The following is a 12,082-nucleotide window of genomic DNA, read 5'->3' as shown; positions in this document are numbered from 1 at the left end:
TGATGTAAAGGCCATGGTCCCTTTCAAGGTCATAAAAATCACTGAATGGCAGGGCAGGAAGGTGCGCCAGATTCTTTGACATCAAGTTCAGGAAACAATTTCTTTTACTTTCCACCTAAGCATTTAGTTAATATGTCATGTTCCCCATCACTGATTGTTTTGTTTTGCTTATTAAAGGATAATCTCTAGTAGCCTGCCTGCTGTGTCTATATCAATCTCTTCTGTAACATTAAATGCTCTAAATAGAAATATTCCACAAATTAATTTTGCTTCTTGTTCTCTACAGGAGATGAGGCAATCTATTGCTTTGTCCACAAACAAAAAACAGATTACAATTTTATTTCTGTTCCAGAATACCAATCCCTGTAATGGACAGAACGTTTAATGGCTTATAGGCTTTACCTTTCACTAGAATTTAATAATTTGAATTTTCTTGATTACAATTATGTTTTCAATATTTATTTTAGTTTACATTAAAACCAACTAAAAGTCCAAAAGGTTGTGAAGGACTAAATTGTATTCCTCGAAGTTCAAGCAAATATATGTAAGTGGGACTACACCAAATAACAATTCTGGAGAGTAATAGAAAATATTAACAAAATGAAAAGGCACTTTGTGGAATGGGGGACTATATTAACAAACAATATAAGAGGTTAATTTCTAAAATATATAAGAAACTCATATGTCCCAATAACATATGATAACACTAATAAAATGATAGGCAATAGAAGTCAGGGCAAAAGAATTAGAGTACATATGGGCAAAAAATAGAATGCACATTTTTCCCAAAAAAGATATGCAGATATGCAAAGGATAATGTAGAAAGGTATCCAAGAGTTCTAATCATCAGGAAAACTCAAATCAAAACTTTAATGAAATTGTCACCTCAAACTGGCTGTGATAGAGAGAGAGAGAGGGAGAAAAATAGATGCAAGCAAGAATACTAAGAAAAGAGAACCCTTTTGTAGTGTTGGTGTGAATGTAATCTAGTATAGTCACTATAGAAAACAGCATCAAAAGTTCCTCGAGAAAATAGAAATATAATAATCATATGATCCAGCAACAAGACTTCCAATATATATCCTAAATAATTAAGATCGATATCAAACACACATTTCTGTCAAATTAATGAGCAAAGAAAATACAATTAGAAAATTGCATCTACACAAGTAGAAAAATTGTATATATATAATTACATATGTATACAATTATAAAAATGAACAACCTGCATGACCTTGCACAATAATATGCTAAGTAAAATGAGATAGAAAAAAAGATAAATACATCAGATTATTCTTTATGCACAGCATTGCATATATGTAACTTTAAATTATAAGAACCAGTAATATTATAATAAGTGAAGCCCTGGGTATGTAGCTCTGTGGCTGAGTACTCACCTTTCATAATGCACCACTCCACATATTGTCTACAGTTATGAGTGCAATATTGTTTGGGATTGTCAATGCCACAACAAAATGTGTGATCTCTAGTGCAGTGCAATCAAGTGTATAAACCATGTGCGAAACCTAGTTATCCCAACAACAACAAAATGAAAGGAAAGGAAGGAAAGTGAAAAGATAAATAATATCTGAGGGTATGATATGAAATGGTGAAAGAAAACACTGTATAAGTGAAATTTGCTAAGAAAACAGACTTTCAAAGTCTCTCTCTCTCTCTCTCTCACACACACACACACACACACACGCACACACACACACACAACTAAAATACATAAGGTAATAGATGTGTTAACTCAGTAGGAACAATACTATGCCAATGCACATATATACATATCTCAAATCATCATGCCCTATACTTTAAATGTTTTATAATTTGATTTGTTTATTCTACAAAAAAAAAAAAAACTGAAGCAATGATCAAAACTTAGAGTCCAGGAAGGGACTGAATCTCTAGAATAAGAAAAGATGCAATTACCAGAGATGAATTAATTCTAAGATTACGTTGACAACAGTAAAAGTATTACTTTTAAAAAATATTACTCCTGGGGCTAGAGTGAGTGATAGCACAGCGGGTGTTTGCCTTGCACTCGGCCGACCCGGGTTCGATTCCTGGCATCCCATATGGTCTCCCAAACACCACCAGGAGTGATTCCTGAGTAGTGTAGTGCCATAAGTAACTCCTGAGCATCGCTGGGTGTGACTCAAAAAGCAAATAAATAAATAAATACTTCTTAAAAAGTAAAAATGACACTGAAGTAGGAAAATAGGTTTTAAGCAGAAAAATCACTGGCCAAAGTCCTGAGAAGTTGAGAATATGAAATTGTGTAATGCCTAAAATACCTAAAGGCACATTTGGTTTCATTCAGTAGACATCTGTCTCTAGGTTAAAGGCTAAAATCTTCTAGATTTTAGGAAATTCAAAAAAATCTAGAAAGTACGAAAATGATGAACACTCCTCCCTCCCCAGGCTCATCTGGCACCTCGTCTGCCCATCACGTCATCCTGGCTTCAGTCATCCTAACTTCGTATATCTCTCTCCCACCTTGCACCATTTTGGCTTCCTTTAGCTAGTTCTCAGTCATCCCTTGGCTTTCCCTCAAATAAGTATAATTTCATTCACCTAATCACTGTAAAGCTCTCCATTCCTCCCCTGGGCCCTGCAGAATGGCTCCTGAAAAGAAGGGCAGCGAGATAAAAAAAAGGACCACTCCCCCATCCACAACGTGGTGACCCAAGAACACACTATCAATATCCACAAGAGCATCCATGGAGTGGGATTCAAGAAGCATGCGTCAGAGCACTCAAAGAGATAAGGAAGCTTGCCAGGAAGGAGATGGGCAGCCCTGCTCTGTGCATTGACACCAGATCCAACAAAGCTGTCTGGGCCAAAGGAATAAAAAAAAAGTCCCATACCGAATCCATCTGCATTTGTCCAGAAAGCATAATGAGGATGAAGATTCATCAAACAAACTTTATTTAACGTTGGTTACCTATGTGCCCGTCACCACTTTCAGAAATCTGCAGACAGTAAATGTGGATGAGAACTAAATCGATGACTTAATAGCTATAAAATCACATGAAAAAAGAGAGAAATAAGAAAGCATGTGAACAAAGAACTGTATTTTATTGGTTTTTAGTATATATGATCATCTATACAAAACAAATTTTAGCATCATAATCATTTCTAAGTGCACAGCTCACAAATGTTAGTACATTTACAGATGTGTACCACAAATATCTAGAACACTTAATCTTGAAAAACTAAAATTCTACATCCACTTATAAGCAACTTCCAACTCCTCTCTCCCAACATACTTGTAGTAACAACCTTCTCTTTTTTCAGCCTCTACTAATCTGAAGGTTCTAGGTACCTGTTTAAATAGAATCCAAGTATTTCTCTTCATTTTAGGACAAACTTGTTTCAAGTAGCATATGTCCTCCAGGCCTACCCTGTTACAGCTGTTCTTTTTTTCTTGACAATAATAATGTCCATTAATGTATATATAGTTTTTGCTTACCTATTAACTATATGGATGAACAAGTTGTTTTCATCCTTTAACTATCATGAGTAAGACAGCTTTAAGCAGTCGTGTATAAAATCTAAAAGCCCTGATTCAATTATTTTTCTTATATATGAAGATGTGGAATTGCTGGGTCATATGATTATTCTACATAAGGAAGTGGTATAATGTTTCCATTGTCCTGTCACTGTCATCCCCTTGCTCATCAATTTATTCAAGCAGGCACCAGCAATGTCTTCTCATTGTGAGACTTATTGTTACTGTTTCTGGCATATCAAATACGCCACGGGTAGCTTGCCAGGCTCTGCCGTGTGGGGGTGATACTCTCGGTAGCTTGCTGGGCTCTCCGAGAGGGGCAGAGAAATCAAACCTGGGTCGGCTGCGTGAAAGGCGAATGCCCTACCTGCTGTGCTATCTCTCCAGCCCATAATGTTTCCATAGTAGTAGTAATAGTTTACATTTCTAAAACTGTTCCAATGTCTCCTCATCCTTGTCAATAATCCTCATGGGCATGAATTGATATTAATATTATTTCAATGACCCTCATTGACTGGTATCGAAATATCGAATGTAACCAAAGTAGAGAGAGAGGGTATGGGGGAAATTGTCTGCCAAATAGGCAGGGGAAGGGCTGGGACAGGGGTGGGGGTGGAGGAACACTGGGGATTTTGGTGGTGGAAAGTGTGCACTGGTGAAGGGATGGGTGTTTGATGATTGTAGGATCAAATCTCAAACACGAAAGCTTTGTAACTGTATCTCATGGTGAATCAAAACAAAAAAAAAGGGTGGGGAGAAATAATAATAAAATAAAATTAACATTATGAATAAAAAAAGAAAAAGTAATGCGGAGTTCATGCCCAATTCAATCAGCTTAATCAATGGCTGAATAAGTAGCAGTACTCCTACATTATAAAATAATAATAATAATAATAAAAATCCTCATTATAGAGTCTATGACTAAGCATACAGTTAACATTTAAGAAATATTGTTTGAATTCAATTGAAAAAGGATCTCATTTCAGTAGCATCTAAGGAGAACATGCGCAGAGCACATGGTATGCTACTGTCTCAAAGAGACTTGGAGGAGAGCCCATTTTCCTCTCAATTGCAGCTACGCTAAAGCCACCTCTATTCCAACTTGCTAATTTGAATGTTTCAAACTATCTGGACACATTTTATAATCCTAGAGTAGAAAATTTCCAGTATAAAACCTATATGTTTCACCAGCCAATAAAGCAATGCCTTTTTCTACATGTATTTTTCTCTGGCCATACTATATTTTCTTAAGTATTCAGCATAGCGCATGTCCTTTTATGTATCTAGGCAATAATTGATTCAATAAAATGTGAATTGATCATCTGCTGAATATAAGAATTGTGCTAGGCCCAGTGAGGGTTACAAATTAAAACACAAGGACTTGACTTGCTCCAAAGATGTAACATGGAGAATGGGAATAAATGTCCATGTTCTGTAGAAGTACTGTGCCAGCAGAAGTTAAAAATTTTTAAATGTTAAAAATTTTTAAAAGAATTTAAAAGCATTGGGGCTGGAGCGATAGCACAGTGGGTAGGGCATTTGCCTTGCACGTGGCTGACCCAGGTTCAATTCCCAGCATCCCATATGGTCCCCTGAGCACCACCAGGAGTAATTCCTGATTGCAAAATGAAAAAAAAAATTTTTAAGTATAAGTTAAAAAGGACATAATGGCAACCTATTATAAATCTAGTGAGGTTATTGTATTCTAAGCACTCTATTTCTCCCATTATTTCTTTTGTCAGTTTGAATGAAATACATCCAACACATCAGGCACACACTATCAAAAAACATTGGCAGGTTGTCACTTTTTTTCAATCTATGATAATGCAAGGTACTAGAAATTGTAGTGAAAACTGAACTAACTCTTTGAACCATGCAAAATAATGTTGATACAAGTGCCTTGCTATGAAATAACAAACATTTCCATTGATAACAATCAATCAGGAATAGTAGCAAGCTGGGTGAAAATACGTGTAAGAAGAAAGCAAATTAATGGGCATTTAGAGTTAGAATTTATAGGGTTAGCTGACGAATGATGCCCTCAGCCACTGGAGTGATAGCACAGTGAGTAGGGCGTTTGCCTTGCACGTGGCCGACCCAGTTTCGATTCCTCCATCCTTCTCAGAGAGCCCGGCAAGCTATCAAGAGTATCCCACCTGCAAGACAGAGCCTGGAAAGCTCCCTGTGGCATATTCGATATGCCACAAACAGTAACAACAAATCTCACAATGGAGACGTTACTGGTGCTCGCTCGAGCAAAATCGATGAACAACAGAATGACAGTGCTATAATGCTACAATTAATAATAAAACTTAATAACAGCTCTCATCAAATCAGGACAAAATGGCAATAGTTTAAAATATACATTGGTATCTCTTTAATAACTATAAATTGATAAAAAATAGGTTTTACAATTTTATTTATTTTTATTGTTGTGGGAGACACACTTGCCAGACTTCAGGGCCTCTGCCCAGTGGGTAGTGGGTGAACCCAGGGAAATGCACATGCCAGGCCTGTGTTCTTTAATTTGGACCACATCTCCAGTTCAATTTCCTTTCGAAATTTTATGTCTGAAAAAATTTTGCTCCCCAAATACTGCACTTGTTAAAATTATGGCTACAAATAAAAATATACACTACCAAAACCCATAGGTTGTTAAATGCAATAAAAATAAACCTGGGGACCAGAGAGATAGATAGCAGAGTGGGTAGGGCATTTGCCTTATACACGGCCGACCCAGGTTCGATCCCTGGCACCCCATATGTTCCCCTGAGCACCACCAGGAGTAATTCCTGAGTGCAGAGCAAGGAATAATCCCTGAGCATCACTGGGTGTGACCCAAAAAAGAAAGAAAAAAGAATAAAACTGGTTGTAAGAAGACAGGTAAGATTTCAGAAGTCAAAGGAGGGTTAACACATCTGGGTCACATATCAGAGGTATATTTTTATAGGAAGCTGAGTTTGTTCCCCAGCACGACCTGGTCGTCCTACTGCCACCAGGTCTAGCCTGGAGGCCCAGAGGTTGAACTTAGTGATCCCCGACACTCCTGGGCTCGAATAGTATCCCTGGGCCCTAGCAATGAGCCACAGGACAACTAACTACCACCAGGGCTAAGTATCACCTCTGCTTCGATACCCAAGGGAGGTCCTCCTTCACAAAGAAGTGGGAGATTAATTAATTCGTTAACCTTAAGGGTGTTACAACAGTCAAGAAAATCTGGTGATAGTAAATCCTTGAAGATCTTCTTAAAGAAAATTACACTAAGGACCCATTGTTTTCAAAATATTTAATTAACAAATGCACCTCAAGTGTCTATAAAAGAAAGGGATCATTAAACTTATAGAAACAAGAATCCATAAGTTAGCAAGCCCCTCCAAAATATTTATGAAAAGTAGAAATGAATACGGATAAAATGTCAACCATAATTTTAAAGTAAAAAAGATAAGGTCCTGAGTGTTTGATTATATGTAGTTTTTTGTTTTGTTGTTGTTGTTGTTGAAGAAAAAATATCTATCAGGTTAAGGATACTACTTAACCCAGTGGGAGAGAAAATATAAGTGTTAAGAAGCTTGCCTCACACAAAGCCAATTCTAGTTCAATCCCTAACACAACATATGGTCGCCCAAGAACCACTAGCAGTGATTCATGAGCACAGACTAAATCTTGAGCATGGGTGGGTATGACCCCAAAACAATGATAACAAAAAAAAAAACACTGCTTATCCTAGTATATCTGCATTTTATTCCGAGAACTTCCAAAAGGAGTGGGTAATCCACAATATCTGGTGACATATTGTCAGGCCTAAATAAATGAAGACTGAAATCACTGGATATAGTAAAACATACAGCCATTAATAAATGAATATATGAATCCATTCAAGAAAGAATATATTCATGTATTTGTTAATAAATGAATGAAAAGTATGCAAAGCAAGCAACAGAGGGATTGGATAAAGATCACACAGAGATCACTGATACAAAATATTAACTCAAGAATCATGAAAATGATGATCAAAGGAGACTGTCTAAAAAAGTGGAAGGGCTATATCTGGTTTTAGATCATGGGGAGAGATCAGAGACAAAATCGTAAATTATATAATACATTGAATCTAGTCTAAACTTTATTATTGCTATTACAATGAAAGAACTTAATAGAAGTATTAAAGTTCTATTTATTATAAAGTCAAGTAACTAATAACTAGGTCAGCCACACTTACTACAAAGAATCAACAACTAAGAAAGGAAGACAACTCTAGTTACTCTAGTTAAGAGATCACTGTATCACTGTATCACTGTCTTCCAGCTGTTCTTCGATTTGCTCGAGCAGACACCAGTAACCTGTCTATTACACTCAGCTCTGAGATTTTAGCAGCCTCTCCTTACTCATCTTTCCCAACAATTGGAGGCTCTTTCAGGGTCAACGAAATGAGATCTATCGTTAGTCATTTTGGCATATCGAATATGCCATGGGTAGCTTGCCAGGCTCTGCCGTGCAGGCAGGATACTCTCGGTAGCTTGCTGAGCTCTCCGAGAGGTATGTATTTATCTTTTATGCTCATTTGACATCTAATAGCCTTGTTCTCCCTCTGGGAGAACCTGACAAGCTATCAAGAGTCTATTTCTCACACAGGAGAGCCTTGTAAGCTCCCCCTGGCATATTCATATCCCAAATACAATAGTTAAGAGATAGACACAGTTAATAATGCTTTCATTCTTCCAGTTATTCCAAAATTGTATGAATCCTATCATCCAATACTAACATTCACCTTTGGAAATCATAGAGTAATCTGGTTCTTTGTTGAACTCTGATTAGCAGAAGGTCTGGAAAAATATAAATTGAAAAAGGATTGAGCAGTAAAAATAGAGACAGAATAAAAAATCTGTTAGAGAAAGAAAACAACAAGTAAAATGACATGGCCATGAAAAAAATGGTCGTGTAAATAGAGATAACTGGCAACTATAAATTGTTTGGGGAAGCAATTAGGCAGGGGATGAGCTTCCAGAAGAAAGTGCACAAGGAATATCCCAAGGAAAGGAATATCTGAAGGCAAGTAAGAGGTCAAAGCATTAAATTGCAGTCAATTAGATTACAGAGAGTTCAAACCCATGATTACATGATCCATATTACACCAAAAAAACTAGTGACCCAAATCAAGTAACTCATACTTTAGAAATTATTTTCCCACCTATCTTAACTGGCAAGCTAGCCATGGCGTATTTTATATGCCAAAAACAAACAGTAAGAGCAAGTCTCACAATGAAGGCATTACTGGTGCCCACTCAAGCAAACCGATCAGCAACAGGATGACAGTGATACAGTGATACAGTGAACTTAATACTTCATTCACATTACTAATACCAGATAATATAACACTATTTACCACCCCAGATAAAAAATATTTGTGTGAATTGCCTAAAATAACAATGTTTGGGGCTGGAGCGACAGCACAGAGGGTAGGGCATTTGCCTTGCACGTGGTCTACCTAGGTTCGATTCCCAGCATCCCATATGGTCCCCTGAGCACTGCCAGGAGTAATTCCTGAGTGCAGAGCCAGGAATAACCCCTGAGAGTTGCAAGGTGTGACCCAGAAAGCAAAAATAAATTAACTAATTAATTAAATAAAATAACGATGTTTATGAGAAACAGACTAGTTCCTGATGTTCCATTTGCCCTCAACGAAACAAACATCTTTGAATGCAGCAGTTATGTGTACCTAGGTTGAGAACTCAACATGACAAATGATCTGGCACCTGAACTACACAGGAGGAAGAGAGCAGCATCCAACGCCTTCAAGAGCATTGAAGAAATGGTTAAGAGGACAAAGAACCTCCGGGTCTGGGCACATCTTTTCAACTTCATCATTCTTCCTGCACTAACATATGCCTCAAGAGACCTGGGCCCTACACAAACAGGATGAGAATGCTATTCAGGTATCCCAAAGAGGAATCGAAAGAGGTATGCTTAGAGAATCATGTTTCACTCAAGTGAGAGAAGGAATCGGAGTTCTGACCTCTGTTGATGATCAAGAATCAGAGACGCTGTCTCGTTTGCCAAGGCATCAAAAATCAGATGGGCCAGACAAGTAATGCGATTCAGAGACGACCGCAGAACCAGAGCTGTTACCAACTGGATTCCACGGGACGTCAAAAGACCGAGTGGCCGCCCACCTACAAGATGGTTAGACTTCTTTGTCAAAACCCTGAATAGGGGCTGGAGCAGTAGCACAGCGGGTAGGGCATTTGCCTTGCACACGGCCGACCCGGGTTCGAATCCCAGCATCCCATATGGTCCCCTGAGCACGGCGAGGGGAAATTCCTGAGTGCAGAGCCAGGAGTAACCCCTGTGCATTGCCAGGTGTGACCCAAAAAGCAAAAAAAAAAAAAAAAACCCTGAATAAATGGTTTCAGGCTCTTCATTTTCCTGGAGCAGGCAGATGCCATTGGGCTACACTAGCACTCGACAGGGACAAATGGAGATGGTACTGGCACCTACTCGAGTAAATCGAAGACCAACGAGATGACAAGTGATACAAGTGTCTAAAAGAACACCTTGTTTTTTTCCCTTTTAAATATAACACCCATTAAAATAAATGTTTATATACATCTGTCAAAGATAGATTATAGACATTAAAGTTCATTTGAGTTCATTTCTTTTACCTAAGGGCATACATAAGAATATAAGTTAAAAACACACTATGAAAGATATTGTAACAGTTCCAACTTCACTTATATGACAGTAACTGTCAAGAGGAAATTTCATGCCACATCCTATTTTAATCAAGTGCACACCACTTAAGGAAGACTACAGGTTGCAAACATGTCAACGCTGATTTCCTTAGAAAATCTCATTTCGATCATCCTTCTAAATTATAAATTAATACAGCCCTTTCCATGTTGTGTTTATAGTAGAATTACTTGAGAAAAACTTACAAAAATTCCAAATTTCAGCCTACCACAGTGTTCTGTGTCCAATTCCACCAAAGGTCAAAAACTTCCCTACAGCAAAAGCAATTCTCACACACCAGCAGGGTGTCGAAGAATTCAACTCAATTCTGCAACTACCAACCCAGAGACAGTATCAGGTCCCACAGGTTAAGGATTAAAGAGAATCTCTGTAAAATGCCCCCTTTCCAGTACAGACTTTTAGACACAGAGACAAGGCCGGCTATGTGCATCTGAATAGCTAGCTACAGATGTTGATATGTCCAAATTGTTACCTGTACTTTGGACCAACTGGCTATAAATGATATACCTACATCTCCTTTCTTGGCATTGATTAATTTGTTAGAAAGGCTCAGAGAAACATTTTATAATGACCAGTTCATTATCAAAGGCTGTAACTCAGGAATAAGCAAACGGGAGAGAGGCTTCAGGGAAGGTGTAAGTAAGGGAAGAGGCCGGGACGGGCGTTTCCATCACCTCTCCAGATGTGCCACTTTCCCCAAAGATCCATTTCTTGACCAGCCCAGAAGCTCTCCAAGGCCCTCCCTTACAGTCTTCCTTTCGCTTTGGTTTGGTTTGGGGCCCACATCCAGCAGTGTCCAGAGCTGACTCCTGGCTGTGGTCAAGAATCACTCCTGTGGTCAGAGGACTATAAACAGATCCCGGGATCTAGCCCAGGAGAGCTAAACTATTTCTCCAGTCCTCTCTTTTAGGTTTCCTGAAACTTGCATTTTTATAGTATGGGGCTTCTGGAAGACTACTAGGCTCTCCCTATACTCAGCACAGTTAGACCTTAAGCCTAAAGAAGGGGGCAGTTAGCTAAGGGGTCCACAGAGAGGAGAGAGATCTCTCCAGCAAGAGAGGAAGAGTCTGCAGCCATTGCTGATAGCTAGAGGCTGCCGGGGGTGGTGAGCTAGGGGTGCAACTAGGAGCCAGCTGGAAGTAGCTGCTTATTGGAGCCGTTGTTGGGAGAGTGTGTAGGGATGAGAGAGCAGGGACAGAGCAGGAAGAGCTAAAGTGTGGCTGTAAGTGTGTGGGGATACAACACGGAAGTTTGGCTTCCACCCTCCCCAATGGCCTCCTTGGGCTGTGTTGAGTCTCACACCCAGACTCCCAGGAAGACCCGCTGTCCACAGGCGGTAAAGGGACGGTGAAAGCAGAACCCACAGCCAGGGTCCTCAGGTCTCAGCCTCAGACTCGCTCTCAAGTCCCAGGAGAGGTCAGGGATGGGCCTGAAGGGTCCAAGCTTCTAATCACGTGGTTGGTTCTCTTGGCAAAGAGTCACGCCCCTGGGTGTGGCTAAAAACCAACACCGCCCCCTTTTTTCTATATAATGTTGTTTTTTTTTTTTATTTAATCATCAATGCTTTTAACAAAACAAGATACTACTTAGGTTCCTTTTTTCAGGAAATTCTTAAAATTGTAAAAGCTCTGATCCAGGAACTTGGAAGAAAAACATTTTTTTCTATAAATCAGTAGATTACTCTCACAAGAGACAATTAAATCCCAACCAATGGGGATAAATTGCAGGCTTCGGTACTTTCTCAAGCACCTGGGTTACTACTGTATACAAACTGGAACTCACTATGTGAATATTGGAGGTGAGGCCTTCTCCAGACAGGCT

General features: G+C 38.9%; 1 protein-coding gene and 1 pseudogene across 5 annotated transcripts in view; one reads left to right on the top strand and one right to left on the bottom strand.

The window, feature by feature from the left end:
* The window catches only part of TAFA2 (TAFA chemokine like family member 2), a 568,712-nt gene that overhangs the window by 283,341 nt on the left and 273,289 nt on the right, over positions 1–12,082 (bottom strand). The gene's annotated exons all lie outside the window — the stretch shown is intronic.
* On the top strand, positions 2,625–3,008 carry LOC101538227 (60S ribosomal protein L31-like; annotated as a pseudogene).

Source organism: Sorex araneus, chromosome 2, assembly GCF_027595985.1.
Source record: "Sorex araneus isolate mSorAra2 chromosome 2, mSorAra2.pri, whole genome shotgun sequence".
Classification (NCBI taxonomy): domain Eukaryota; kingdom Metazoa; phylum Chordata; class Mammalia; order Eulipotyphla; family Soricidae; genus Sorex; species Sorex araneus.
This window is presented reverse-complemented; position numbering and strand designations above follow the sequence as displayed.